Source organism: Oncorhynchus nerka, linkage group LG19 (assembly GCF_034236695.1).
Source record: "Oncorhynchus nerka isolate Pitt River linkage group LG19, Oner_Uvic_2.0, whole genome shotgun sequence".
NCBI lineage: Eukaryota > Metazoa > Chordata > Actinopteri > Salmoniformes > Salmonidae > Oncorhynchus > Oncorhynchus nerka.
The window spans coordinates 32,276,422-32,290,850 of record NC_088414.1 but is presented as its reverse complement, the minus strand read 5'-3'; the positions used below and the strand labels follow the sequence as shown (position 1 = coordinate 32,290,850).

The 14,429-nt window shown below is 44.7% G+C and overlaps 1 long non-coding RNA gene across 1 annotated transcript; it reads right to left on the bottom strand.

Annotated features, from left to right (window-relative positions):
* Nucleotides 1-10,654: 10,654 nt before the first annotated feature.
* Nucleotides 10,655-12,839, bottom strand: LOC135562461 (uncharacterized). The gene is made up of 2 exons (XR_010459978.1): nt 12,350-12,839; nt 10,655-11,387 (listed from the first exon to the last, which is right to left on the bottom strand). It is a non-coding gene; the product is annotated as an uncharacterized LOC135562461 (long non-coding RNA).
* Between the last annotated feature and the right edge of the window lie 1,590 nt (nt 12,840-14,429).

The following is a 14,429-nucleotide window of genomic DNA, read 5'->3' as shown; positions in this document are numbered from 1 at the left end:
GACCAGAAGCTCTCGGGGTGTGCGAGAGCACGTGGGCGGACGAAGAGAGAGCAGTAGGAGTAGCGGTGTTGTCTGTGGTGATCCATGTTTCCGTCAGAGCCAAGAAGTCGAGGACTGGAGGGAGGCATAGGCTGAGATGAACTCTGCCTTGTTGGCCGCAGATCGGCAGTTCCAGAGGCTACCGGAGACCTGGAACTCCACGTGGGTCGTGCGCGCTGGGACCACCAGATTAGGGTGGCCGCGGCCATGCGGTGTGGAGCGTTTGTATGGTCTGTGCAGAGAGGAGAGAACAGGGATAGACAGACACATAGTTGACAGGCTAGAGAAGAGGCTACGCTAATGCAGAGGAGATTGGAATGACAAGTGGACTACACGTCTCGAATGTTCAGAAAGTTAAGCTTACGTAGCAAGAATCTAATTGACTAAAATGATTAAAATGATACAGTACTGCTGAGGTAGGCTAGCTGCGTTGTTGACACTACCCTAATCAAGTCGTTCCGTTGAGTGTGAAGTTTCTACAATGCTGCTTTTCGGGGGCTCGCTGGCTAGCTAGCAGTGTTGGTTACGTTACGTTGCGTTAGGAGAACGACAATGGCTGGCTAGCTAACCTAGAAAATCGCTCTAGACTACACAATTATCTTTGAAACAAAGACGGCTATGTAGCTAGCTATGTAGCTAGCTACGATCAAACAAATCACACCGTTGGGACTGTAATGAAATGAAATGAAAATATGATACTACCTGTGGAGCGAAGCGGAATGCGACCGGAATGCGAAAGTTCTATTCAGTAGACGTTGGCTGGCTATTGGCTAGCTAGGAGTGTCTCCTACGTTAAGGACGACAAAATAGCTGGCTAGCTAACCTCGGTAAATTAAGATAATCACTCTAAGACTACACACTCTAACTACACTACCTTCAGTAGTGGCGTGTCCCCCGGCAGCTCCCCCTCTTGGACCTTCCGAACCTGAGAAGAGAGTGCTGCAGAGAGTTCCGTCAATTTTTTCACATAATCCAAGACATTTCAATTTGTTGTACATCAAGAGCGGGCATATGACCTCCCTCCCTTGGTGGACCAGGCATTACTCTACCAGTCATTATCTCACGAGGAGAGAGATGGGTGCCTGCTCCAGGTGAGGCTCTCATGGCCATCAGCGCCAGAGGCAGGGCTTCAACCCATGTCAACTTCGTACCTGCACATGCTTTAGCTATCTTAGCTTTCAGCGTTTGGTTGCACGTTCCACCAGATCTTGGGACCGGGGATGATACACAGAACCGAATCTGTGTGTTATGCCAAATCTTTCTTCCACCTGTCTTAGGTGTTTGTTACTGAAATGTGAGCCAGTCAGATTTGATTTGTCTTGGGATGCCATACCTGGGTATTAGTTCGGTTTGTAGCCACTTAATGACTGAACTAGCATCCTCCCTTGCTGTTGGTATTGCTTCTACCCACCTGGAGAACCTATCTACCATAACCAGGAGATAGCGTTTTCCTTTGGATACATTTTCGGGGCCCATGTCGGTGTAGTCTATGCTAATGTCCTGAAAACATGCATTAGGTACTGGGTATGAGCCCATTGGTGTTTGATATGGTTTCTTTGGGTTGTGGCTGCCAAAAACGTTGCATTCGTCACAAAATAAGTCAGTCATTTATTTCATGTGAGGGTGCCACCAGATGTGCGAGACCTTTTGGAGGATCTTTAATTTGCCTTCGTGTGTGGGGCCATGTGCTTCTCGTAAAAGTTCAGGTCCATCAGTGTGGACTGCTCCATGGGCATAGGCTGAGTCTGTATAGATATTCACAGTCTTTCCTTTTTCTCTGATGAGGGCCTGCGTCAATCCGATGATTTCAGCTAATTGGGCAGATGCTGGTTGAGGGATGATGGCTGATTCAAGGGTGACGTGTGAGCCGTCTGGGAGTTGCTGCACCACCGCATAGGCTGCTATGTTTCCTTCTTCTCCTTTGTAGCAGCAGCCATCGGTGTATAGCCATTGGTCGGGATTGGTCAGTGGTTCATTCTTCAGGTCTGGTCTCAGTTTTAGTTCTTGTGCCGCATTAACAAACGTGATATGTGACTGTGTGCATTTGTTCTGGATCTTGTTTTTTCTTTCAGCACTGAACGTGAATTCTTTACTCATCAGATACACAGCGACGCCATGATGGGTGTGAATCTCCAATGGATGACACATCACGAGGTGAGCTGTTTTTTCAATAGCTTTTGCTACTGCAGCAACGTATCTGGAACATGTTGTCTGTCCTACCTCAATGTGGTCAAGTTTTGAGGAGTGGTACATCAATACCTTTCTCTCCCCCTCTTGTTTCTGGAAAAGGACGGATGAGGTGAATCCTTCATTTTCAGAAACATCCAAATGGAACTTGTTGTTGTAGTCAGGTGCAATCAGCGCTGCTGCCGCCGAGAGATCTGTTTTCAGGAGTGCAAAAGCTGTTGATGCTTCATGCGTCCAGGCCAGGGGTGCATAGAGGTTCCTTGGTCCTGCTCCACGCACTATTTCCCTCAGGGGTTCTGTTCTGGCTGTAAAGTCGGGGATGTGTGAGCGGCTGTAGCCTGTTAGTCCAAGGAATGACAACATTCCTGATACAGTAATGGGGCGTGTGTGGTGGAGAATAGAGTTGGTTCAGTGTGCTGTTGAAAGTGTTGGCTCCCTTCTCCTGCCGTGGGTGGTGGGCATCTTCATGGCCAGGGCATGGCGTTCCCTGCCATGCCTTGGAACTGTGGTTGGTTGTAATCTTGCTGTTGCTGCTGCATGTGGCTAGGTCCTGGGTGGTTGTAGTGTAGAGGAGGGGGTCCTCCTCTTCCTCTCCCTCTTCCCGGTGCTCCTCCACTTCCTCTTCCTCTCCATTGCTGTTGCTGCGGGGAGAGTGGTTTCAAGCAATCTCTGGCAAAGTGACCGGGAATTCCGCAGTTATAACACTGGTAGTTTCCCCCTCTGGGTGGTCCAGTGTAGGGGCCCCGTTGAGGCCATTGTGGCTGTTGCAAGATATACTGTTGTGGGGGAGGGTATTGGGGTGGTGGGGAGTGGCTCACACACAATCTGCCCTCCTGTTATTTCGAAGTTCATAGCCCCATTCAGCTGGCCCGCCTGTACACTTAGGACTGGGGCCTGTATTGCGGGCTGGGTCCCGGTGAGGAAAGGGTTACCATTGAACGGGTTGTGAGATGGGTCTCGTTGATTATGCCCCATTGAGTATGGCGGAGGTTGGGCCACCTCTATTGGTGTTTCTGGGTATAGTGAGGGAGGAGCAGATGCCGTGCTGGTGTTGGCAACTTGGGGAACTGTGAGCAAACTTTTGAGTGGAGTTTTGGTCTCTGCTGACGTTGCAGAGGCCACACACATCATATCCAGTTTGTTTTTTGGTTGCACCCTCCTACTCTCTTCTATCGCCCACGTCCCTACTTTCAACTCCGCTTCTGCTCGCTCTCTCTCTTTGGTGCCTTCCTTTTTGAACAAATGAGTCTTGTTCCCCTCTGTCTCACTTGCTGCCGTTCTCTCTACGGCTTCTTTCTAGCCCTTTCTGCATAGATTGGAGTTCCTCCTCTACGGGAGGTCCCCCTCTAAGGTAACCTGCCTGTGTCCATTTTAGTTTTATCCCTTCCCAGACTTTCTTTACTTTCTTGTACTGTTCTTTCCCTCCCACTCTATCAGTCATGCGCTGTTCTAAGTATTCATTGAACTTGAGTTTGGGTGTAGTTGAGCCAGACATGTTATTACATTTACATTTACATTTAAGTCATTTAGCAGACGCTCTTATCCAGAGCGACTTACAAATTGGTGCATTCACCTTATGACATCCAGTGGAACAGTAGTGCATCTAAATCTTTTAAGGGGGGTGAGAGGGATTACTTTATCCTATCCTAGGTATTCCTTAAAGAGGTGGGGTTTCAGGTGTCTCCGGAAGGTGGTGATTGACTCCGCTGTCCTGGCGTCGTGAGGGAGTTTGTTCCACCATTGGGGGGCCAGAGCAGCGAACAGTTTTGACTGGGCTGAGCGGGAACTGTACTTCCTCAGTGGTAGGGAGGCGAGCAGGCCAGAGGTGGATGAACGCAGTGCCCTTGTTTGGGTGTAGGGCCTGATCAGAGCCTGGAGGTACTGAGGTGCCGTTCCCCTCACAGCTCCGTAGGCAAGCACCATGGTCTTGTAGCGGATGCGAGCTTCAACTGGAAGCCAGTGGAGAGAGCGGAGGAGCGGGGTGACGTGAGAGAACTTGGGAAGGTTGAACACCAGACGGGCTGCGGCGTTCTGGATGAGTTGTAGGGGTTTAATGGCACAGGCAGGGAACCCAGCCAACAGCGAGTTGCAGTAATCCAGACGGGAGATGACGAGTGCCTGGATTAGGACCTGCGCCGCTTCCTGTGTGAGGCAGGGTCGTACTCTGCGGATGTTGTAGAGCATGAACCTACAGGAACGGGCCACCGCCTTGATGTTAGTTGAGAACGACAGGGTGTTGTCCAGGATCACGCCAAGGTTCTTAGCGCTCTGGGAGGAGGACACAATGGAGTTGTCAACCGTGATGGCGAGATCATGGAACGGGCAGTCCTTCCCGGGAGGAAGAGCAGCTCCGTCTTGCCGAGGTTCAGCTTGAGGTGGTGATCCGTCATCCACACTGATATGTCTGCCAGACATGCAGAGATGCGATTCGCCACCTGATCATCAGAAGGGGGAAAGGGGAAGATTAATTGTGTGTCGTCTGCATAGCAATGATAGGAGAGACCATGTGAGGTTATGACAGAGCCAAGTGACTTGGTGTATAGCGAGAATAGGAGAGGGCCTAGAACAGAGCCCTGGGGGACACCAGTGGTGAGAGCACGTGGTGTGGAGACGGATTCTCGCCACGCCACCTGGTAGGAGCGACCTGTCAGGTAGGACGCAATCCAAGCGTGGGCCGCGCCGGAGATGCCCAACTCGGAGAGGGTGGAGAGGAGGATCTGATGGTTCACAGTATCGAAGGCAGCCGATAGGTCTAGAAGGATGAGAGCAGAGGAGAGAGAGTTAGCTTTAGCAGTGCGGAGCGCCTCCGTGATACAGAGAAGAGCAGTCTCAGTTGAATGACTGTTATCACAAAATAATTACGTGAACTGCTAAGGTAATTATTAACGCGGTTAGGCAGGATATAACTAAGGCAGTGATTATCTGAAAAAGGTCTTATTTGGCTCCTATTCCCTGTTCTAGCTCATCTGGTAATGTCTGTAATGTGTCCTCAGGTTTAGTCAGTCCTCTACCATGTCCTGTGTATATGTGTTTATTTCTATCTTTGTATACTTAGCCCGTCCTTGGTCGGGACCAGGGATGTATTCGCGGTGCCGGCACAGACTTATCTCTTGTACCCCACCCTCGCATACAAAGGGGGTTATCAGTATATGGTAACTGCCGCCTATGTGTGACTCCTGTATTTTTATTCGGATTTGTTCAGTGATTTATTTAAGTACTTTCTAAAAATAATTCAGCAATTACCTTTTGGAACAATATATTAGTAAATTCAGGCGGTTCTATAACAATTGTCAGAATAATTTATCACTTTGGGAACCGGTATTTTTATTCGGATTTGTTCAGTGATTTATTTAAGTATTTTCTAAAAAATAATTCAGCAATTACCTTTTGGAACAATATATTAGTAAATTCAGGCGGTTCTATAACAATTGTCAGAATAATTTTAGTACTTTAGGAAATACCAACAGAAATGGGAAAACCAAAAGAGATTTATTTAGGTATTTTCTATAAATAATTCAGTAATTTCCCTTTGGAACAATATATTAGTAAATTCAGGCGGTTCTATAACAATTGTCAGAATAATTTTAGTACTTTAGGAAATACCAACAGAAATGGGAAAACCAAAAGCCAGTGTTCAGCTCGGCGGCTGTCCAACAGAAAAAGGGAAAATCAAAAGTCAGTGCTCAGCTCGGCGGCTGTTCAGCGGGTGTACAAGATGCTCTGAAAGCGGCACGGTGACTAGACTACTAGGTGGCTAGACTAGCAGTACGAGTACATATAACCCAGTTACGTAACTTAGCATGGCGGTTACTCCGCAACAAACGTTTCTCTCAATTGGGTATGGGATTTGTAGTCTATGGTTTTAATTTCCCCGGTCTCAAAATCGTGGAACATCACATCAAATTTTCATTATCCATTATGTATTAGAACACATCCTCAGTTTAACATTTCACGAACAAACTGGGTCCCAGGGGGAATCTAACACATTGGTCAAACACAATTCACTTATCCATTATGTACTAGAACACAGCCTCAGTTTAACATTTCACGAACAAACTGGGTCCCAGGGGGAATCTAGCACATTGGTCAAACACAATTCACTTATCCATTATGCACTAGAACACAGCCTCAGTTTAACATTTCACTTCGTACACAACCTATTCAATAGGACAGTTTTCTATGCAGATTTCACAAACAAACTGGGTCCCAGGGGGAATCTAATGCATTGGTCAAACACAGTTCAATTAAAATAAATCACTTATCCATTATGTACTAGAACACAGCCTCAGTTTAACATTTCACGAACAAACTGGGTCCCAGGGGGAATCTAGTACATTGGTCAATCACAGTTCAATAAAAAATAAAAAGTTTTTTAGCAAAACAAGATCTCTTTGATCAATGCCTTTGGTTCTTATGTCAAAATAATTTAGCAACGATTCATACTCACACTCAGTACTTCTGATCAAAATTTGGTTTAGACTATAATATAATATGCAGATTTTGATTTAACAGGTTCTGCTTACCTTTGGTAGAGCGCTCTGATCAGGTTCCTGAGGCAAGACGAATGGTTGATGGTCTCCTGGACGACAGGTCACTCTCCCATCTGATTTGGGCCGATGATTTGTCTCGTCCTCTCACACCAACTTATCATAGATCGAATTCAGGATAACCATCCTCTGCTACCAAATTTGTTGGTGTTCACATACTGGAGAGGGAGTGCAAAACAACGACGCTGGACAGAGTGGAATCAAGTGTAGCAAAAAGGCAGTTTATTTAAAGTCAGAGATATCTTGTCCTGCAGTTAAGTGTGCACGGACCTAAGCATATGACTCTGTGAGGAGTCAGCTAATTAGGCTGCTTAGACAGAGTTTGCAGCAGAATGTATACACAGAATAATGTAGGTGGAGTCTCGTTGTGTTGGTCTTCCGAATGGTCCTGAAGAGTTGGAGGCGGGCCTGCTCTAGCCAGAGCAGGAGCCCCATTGGTGCACAGCAGAGTCCTCTGCTCTTGGCACCCGACCAGTAGAGGGGGGTGGAGTGTACGTGCTTATGAAATGTCTGTGTGTCAAGGAAGCGTGAGATAAGGGGAACTGGCAGTTTCTGCGTTAGGCTAAGGTGTTTCCTGTTTTTGCAGGAGTGCATGCAAAGACCAATGTCAGTGAAATAGTTTGGCACTCTAAGCTCGTTAGTGTTGCAGGCTGTTCTTTGTGGTTTGCAGGGGAGTATATTTTGAGTGATGGCAGCCATGTGTCCTTCCCTTGAGCTGTTTTGTGCAAGGATAATCATGTTATTGCACGTAGGCTCTAAACTTGACTGAGGACACTGGGCCCAGAGTTATCTGAGGACATCCGGTTTAACCAGAGCGTTGGCCAGCTAGTAATGCTTGATATATGAATATTTATATAACACCTGGTACACCCACACAGACACTGCAGTCAAATATGACAAGCAGCGACTCTGTTCGAAAGATGACATAGATGTTAGCAAGGGTTTTACAAGGTTGTCACTAGCCAAATTTTCTTTATGTGAGCTTTTCAGTGTCTTCATGCTAATCACGAGCTAGCACGGTTAACGCTAGCATTGAAATTACAGCCAGTCAAGCTGAAGGCGTTGCCAACCTTCAGCTGTTGTTTTGCTTAAATACAAGGTTTTGGGCTAAAAACGTAACTCAAAAACATATCTAGACTCTGTACTAGCCGATAAGTCACATTTAGGTAGCTTATCTTCCGTTAGTCAATGATAAAGAGAAATAAAGACAATAGTCCAAAACTCGAGAACTACCAGGATGTTGAACATCTCCGTTGTCTAATCTATGTATGCCTAGCCCTGCATTCAAGCAACAATCTTGCTAGTATGTAATTTACCTTGATAGTATTAACATAGTTCAATGTGTTTCTGGCTGTTATAGTTGACATGTTCTTTCAGCAGGGCTTTTAATAAAACACAAGACGGCACCATTCACTGCGGCTAGCAGTATGACCGGGCAGTTTGAGGCTAACTATATGATATAATATGGCCGTGATTTGAGGCTACCGACGTTAGCTAAATTAGCTAGCAAGCGTCTGATTTAGCTTGTGCTAAGCACTACTGATCCTGGTGCTAGATTAATGTTAGCTGAATATTATAGCCAGTGATGAGAAACAGATCCTTCCACTGTAAACTAGTTGATAAACTTTATGATTCAGTAACAACAGTTTTGAAAGACAAACCGTTACCTTGTAAAGGTTCATACTCTGCTTGCAATGCAGTGGAAAAGGAAGTTCCTTCAAACTGTGAAATCTGGTTGAAAGGAGGAGCTATGGAAATAGTCTAGTAAAATTAGCATATTAAGGAACGCGTTAAATTAGTGTGTGTAGGTGTACAGTGAGGGAAAAAAGTATTTGATCCCCTGCTGATTTTGTAATTTTGCTGACAAAGAAATTATCAGTCTATAATTTTAATAATAGGTTTATTTGAACAGTGAGAGACAGAATAACAACAAAAAATCAATAAAAACACATGTCAAAATGTTTTTTTAAATTTTTTAAATTTTAAATTTTTTGGCACTTTTTTAGTTTAGTGTGTTTTCTGATTCCCATGTGTGTTTGAGTAAATGAGGCTGAATTATTTTTTACAAATCCATTAAGTTTTTTTTCTTCTTGAACAATTATTATGTTCAACATAGGAGTGCGGAGCACAGGAAGTAGCTCTTTCCGTAATTTAGTTGGAATAGGGTCCAGTAGGCAGCTGGAACGTTTAGAGGCCATGACTATTTTTGTGAATGCATCGAGAGATACATGATTATAAAAACTTGTGTCTCCATTGATTGTAAGTCGCTCTGGATAAGAGCGTCTGCTAAATGACTTAAATGTAAATGTAATGTAATGATCTTAGGTCATGGCAGTTCTGTGCAGACTCAGGACAACTGAGTTTTGGAGAAATACACAGATTCAAAGAGGTTTCTAATGACCATGATCTTTTCATCAAACACGTTCATAAATTCATCACTGCTGAAGTGAAGTCCATCCTCTCTTGGGGAATGCTGCATTTTAGTTAGCTTTGCGACAGTATGAAAAATACATTTTGGATAGTTTTTATTCTCCTCAATTAGGTCGGAAAAGTAGGATGATCGTGCAGCAGTTGATATTGCGCAGTACTGTCTTACCCAGCCAATTGGAAAACTTCCAGTTTGGTGGTGCGTCTTTTCCGTTCCAATTTTCTGGAAGCTTGCTTCAGGGCTTGATGTTGCTTGATGTCGTTTCTAAGTTTTGGAGGACTTTCTTAGCGGATGTACAATCATTGCAAATTGAATTATGGGGAGGTTCAGGCCCCTGAGTGAACATAATTGTACACTTGCAAACTCGACTAAAAACAAGGGCTGAGGGGCTTACGTTGCAAACGTCCATTGCTTGTCTAATCATTTGGACCGCCTTCCAAGATTTACATTTTTAAATGTTTATTTTTATTGAACCTTTATTTAACTGGGCTGATGAGGATGGGGATTGGTGATGGTTTTAGGGATTCCCCCAAGGGCATAAGGAAAGGGTAAGTGGACGAGGGTGTGTTTTTTTATGAGTTTGACCTGCAGCCAGGTTTTCAATTTACTCTTGAACATTGTAATAGTAGCACAAGGTGCAATTTCGAAATTGGGTAGTGAATCAGTTGTTTTCCTCTTGTCATGTTAATCATTGTTAACCTTAGAGAGATATTTATAACCGATCAACTAGCCCATATTTAATTAGCTAGCTTTTGTAGCCCATTGATTTTGTTGTAATGTTTGAGACACTCAGTTAACCATGTACACATATAATAAATGGCCAAATGTGTAGAATTGCAGGAAATAAGCTTTAAAATGCCAACAAGAGTGGTGTGAAAAGTTTGTGTCATGGACAGTGCTTGTGATGAAATGGGGGCATGAGGGAAAAAGTTTGTGAATCACTAATATATACTTTGTAATCATGAGTAAACATGCAGAGTTTGTATCTATATACTTTTCATCATATATACAGACTAGATTTATGTGGTTAGTTATATAGGTAATGTAACACAAGTATTTATTTTAGTCATATACTAGCAGTAACCATTTAAAAGTGAATGTATTAAGTATTTATTTTAATAGTAACTGAATCTGTTTATGTGGATTTATTAAGATTAATATCTCATATTACTATATTGTATTAATGTTATTTATTAATTGTCCCCTCATCTCTCATACACACGTTTCTGTAGGCAAGCCAAGTGTCCTCTAATGCGGTAGCTCAGGTTGACCACTGGAGGCTGATAATTGTGCTGTGAAGGAGACAAGGCTTCTGTGACTTACACCTTTGTGCGTTTGTGTGTGTGTGTGCGTGCATGCGTGTGTGTGCGTGCGTTTGTGTGTGTGTGCGTGTGTGTGTGTGTGTGTGCGTTTGTGTGTGTGTGCGTGCGTGCATAAAAATAACAGTCACCAATACAGTTGATAAGAATATATTGTAAATACAGTCCATTGATTAAGAACAATACATCAAGATGTTTTCATTAAGTTTAAAAGAAGCCAAGCACATCTGTGGCCCTGAAGCCTTATCTGTAGGCTATAAGAGAACTAAACAGGTGGAATTAATACATCTCCACAGAAGTGGACCTCTGGGCTCTGAGTGGGGGTGTGTCACTTGCTGAAGTCCCATTCAAACTTGGAACCAAACAGAGAAATGGATGTTTTCTTCCCAATAGAGAATCCTGTACCCAGAAATTGTGCCTCGATCCCATCCTTGCCTACTCCAAAGCCTGTATCAGCTGCCAGACACACTGTGGCTGTCGCCTTCCCGTGGGACACAGAGGCACCTAGGAGCTCAGCTGTGGCCATGGCTTTAACTCCTTCATTAGTTATCCCAGCCGCAACACCGGCGCTGGGCAACCTGCCCTCCACCTTCAACTCGCCACCGAGGTCTAAATGAGTCTTTCCCAATTCGTAGTCAAGGTGCCCACTAACTCCTTTTTCCTTCGATGCCATACCACCAACACCCATGTTGGCCAACTTGGTCACCGACCTCACGCCACCGATGTCTAATTCACCCTTATACACTCCTGCCTCCCCGTGCCACTCTCCTTCCCTGTCTACCTCGTGGTCATACATCATCTCAATGGATGCCTTTACAGGTATACTTGTTTCTTCGCTCCTTTTCATCTCTTCAATGGCAGTGATGACTAGAAAAAACACAAGACAGATGTGGGCAAAGGAGAGAGAGAGATGGATATGTAACAGCAACAAAAGTAATAGAATGACATTATGGATAAAAGAATGGCCAGTCTATGAGATCAACATGGTTGGGGTAGGAAGGCAGTATTGGGTAGCTTGGATGAAAAACGTGCCCAGATTAAGCTGCCTGCTACTCAGCCGTAAAAGCTAGAATATGCATATAATTAGTCAATTTGGATATAAAACACTCTGAATTTTATAAAACTGTTTGAATGATGTCTATGAGTATAACAGAACTCATATAGCAGGCAAAAACCTGAGAAAAAATCCAACCAGGAAGTGGGAAATCTAAGGTTTGTAGTTTTTCAACGATAAAGTGCATATTTATATCCAAAAATCTCAGTTTATATTGGTGCTTTACGTTCAGTAATGTTTTGCTTCCAAAACATCCGGTGATTTTGCAGAGAGCCACATCAATTTACAGAAATACTCATAATAAACATTGATAAAAGATAACATACAGTAGGCCAACTCATTCTGTTCTTCTGAAATACATTTTCTTCACATCATATAATGTCTATTTAGACCTGACTAAAATAAATAATGAATGTCTTTTGATGGTGTATATTAAATGAATTTATTCAACTTTTTAAAATGTAGATGTTCCAAAGGTGCACATCATTGGCTGTATGCATAGAGACCTGGAGATGCTAAATGTGTTTACGTTAAAGGTAAATTACCGTGAGACCGGCAGCCTTTTGCATGACAATAACCGTCTGACAAAATGTAATGACCGCCACAGCCCTAGATACAACTCAATATTAGGAAGGTGTTCTTCCTGTATACTCAGTGTACACAGTCATCCTTTTCTTCTTCTTTTTTACAACCCCAACCTCACAAATACGTCTCCACATAGTGTAAGTGTGGTGACACTAAAAGTTTGTTCAGAGTAGGTTCGTTTGATAATTACCTTTCTGCTCAGTCTGCAGCTGTTCTCAGGATTGGAATATTGAAGTGGATGTGATGTCCTGCTGTTGCTGCGCAAACATTTATAGTTAAACTTCTCTGTTATTATTAGTCCATGAAGTCGAACCAACCAATTAGAGTTCATGGTTTGATCAGAGGAAGGGACAGGAAATGGATAGGCTGGGTACTAAACAGTTTAGCTAACATACCTCTACTTGTACAGTATAAACAGGAAAAAGAAACAAAAAAGAAGTGGGCCCCCAACATCCCTTCCCGCTCCTCCAAACCCACCTAACCAACATGTCTCCATCCTCTAGCCCTATTCTATCAACACGCTTGTAGTCTGCGTCTTAGACAAATATGTTAACTTGGACTCTTACAATAACTCTGTAAAACCCAGCAGTTATTTTAAGAAGTAGAAAGTGAAAGTGTGGGAGCAACAGACTCTCTTGGGGCTGTCCCCCCCAATCCCCTGTGGCAATTTGAACTTTGAACTCACTGTTACAATAACTCAGTCAAATCCAGCAGTGATTTCTAAGAAGTGGAAAGTGAAAGTGTGAGAGCAGAACAAGACTCTCTCGTGTGTGTGGACATGTTTAACTATACTTCTGGGGACCAAACATACTTTGACACAATAAGGGTTTCTCGTGTGAAAAATAGCTTAAAGTCTGAGTAGAATCCTCTTGTAACGGTTTTCTTGAGTTGAAGGAGAGCGGACCAAAACGCAGCGTGGTTGAAGTTCATGTTTTTAATAAGACAACTAAACATGAACATTATACAAAACAACACACGTGGAAAACCGAAACAGTCCTATCTGGTGCAACAAACACAGAGACAGGAACAATCACCCACAAAACCCAACACCAAACAGGCTACCTAAATATGGTTCCCAATCAGAGACAATGACTAGCACCTGCCTCTGATTGAGAACCATATCAGGCCAAACATAGAAATAGACAAACTAGACATGTAACATAGAATGCCCACTCAGATCACACCCTGACCAAACAAAACATAGAAACATACAAAGCAAACTATGGTCAGGGTGTGACACCTCTCCCCTGTAACTAATCCCCTGGTTGTTGTTGTAAATGAGAATGTGTTCTCAGTCAATTTATCTGGTACCAAAAGGGTTAAATCAAAAATAAATAAATGTCTGCAAGAACATAAGGGGAGGGTACCCTTTTGACCTTTTATTGAAACAGTCTTGTTGGTCTTTTGTAGGCTTCAAATGATGAGAAATGTCTGGCCGTCCGGGTTCGAGGGGGCCGGGATGGCCTTCTGGGGGCCGGGATGGCCTTCTGGGGGCTGGGATGGCCGGTGGGCTTTGGGAGGCCAAGATGGCCGTCTGGATTTGGGGGTCCGGGCATATGAGCTGGAGGGAGCGGCGGCAAAGGCCACTGTACAGGGAGTGTTCAGGGGGCATGACACGCTGGTCATTGTAGAGGGAACGCTCTGGGGGTTTGGTCCAATGACCAGTGGAAGTACAGGGGAACACTCTGGAGGGGTGGCACGTTGGGTTCATCACTAGGTGTCTGGTATCCATCCCATCTTGGCTAAGGATGGTTGTAGCTGGCTGGCTGCTCAGGGTAGGCATAGGGAGCCTGGTAATGCTGAGCTGGTTGTTGGACTTAGGACTGGTAATGCTGAGCTGGTTGCTAAGTTTGAGACACTGGGCTTGGTGCTAAATAAGGTTGGGCTGGGAGCTGAGCTGGGGTCAGGTAAGGTTGGGCTGGGAGCTGAGCTGGGGTCAGGTAAGGTTGGGCTGGTAGCTGAGCTGGGGTCAGGTAAGGTTGGGCTGGTAGCTGAGCTGGGGCCTGGGCTAGAGCCTGGCATGGCTGGGTCAGAGGCTGATGGGGCTGAACTGGGGTGTGGGCTGGAGCCTGGTATAGCTGGGTCATGTGCTGCTAGGACTGAGCAGGGGGCTAGAGCCTGGTATGGCTGGGCCATGTGCTGTTAGGACTGAGCAGGGGGCTGGAGCCTGGTATAGCTGGGCCATGTTCTGCTAGGACTGAGCAGGGGGCTGGAGCCTGGTATGGCTGGAATCTGATAGAGCTGAGCTGGGGTAGGGCTGAGCCGGAGAC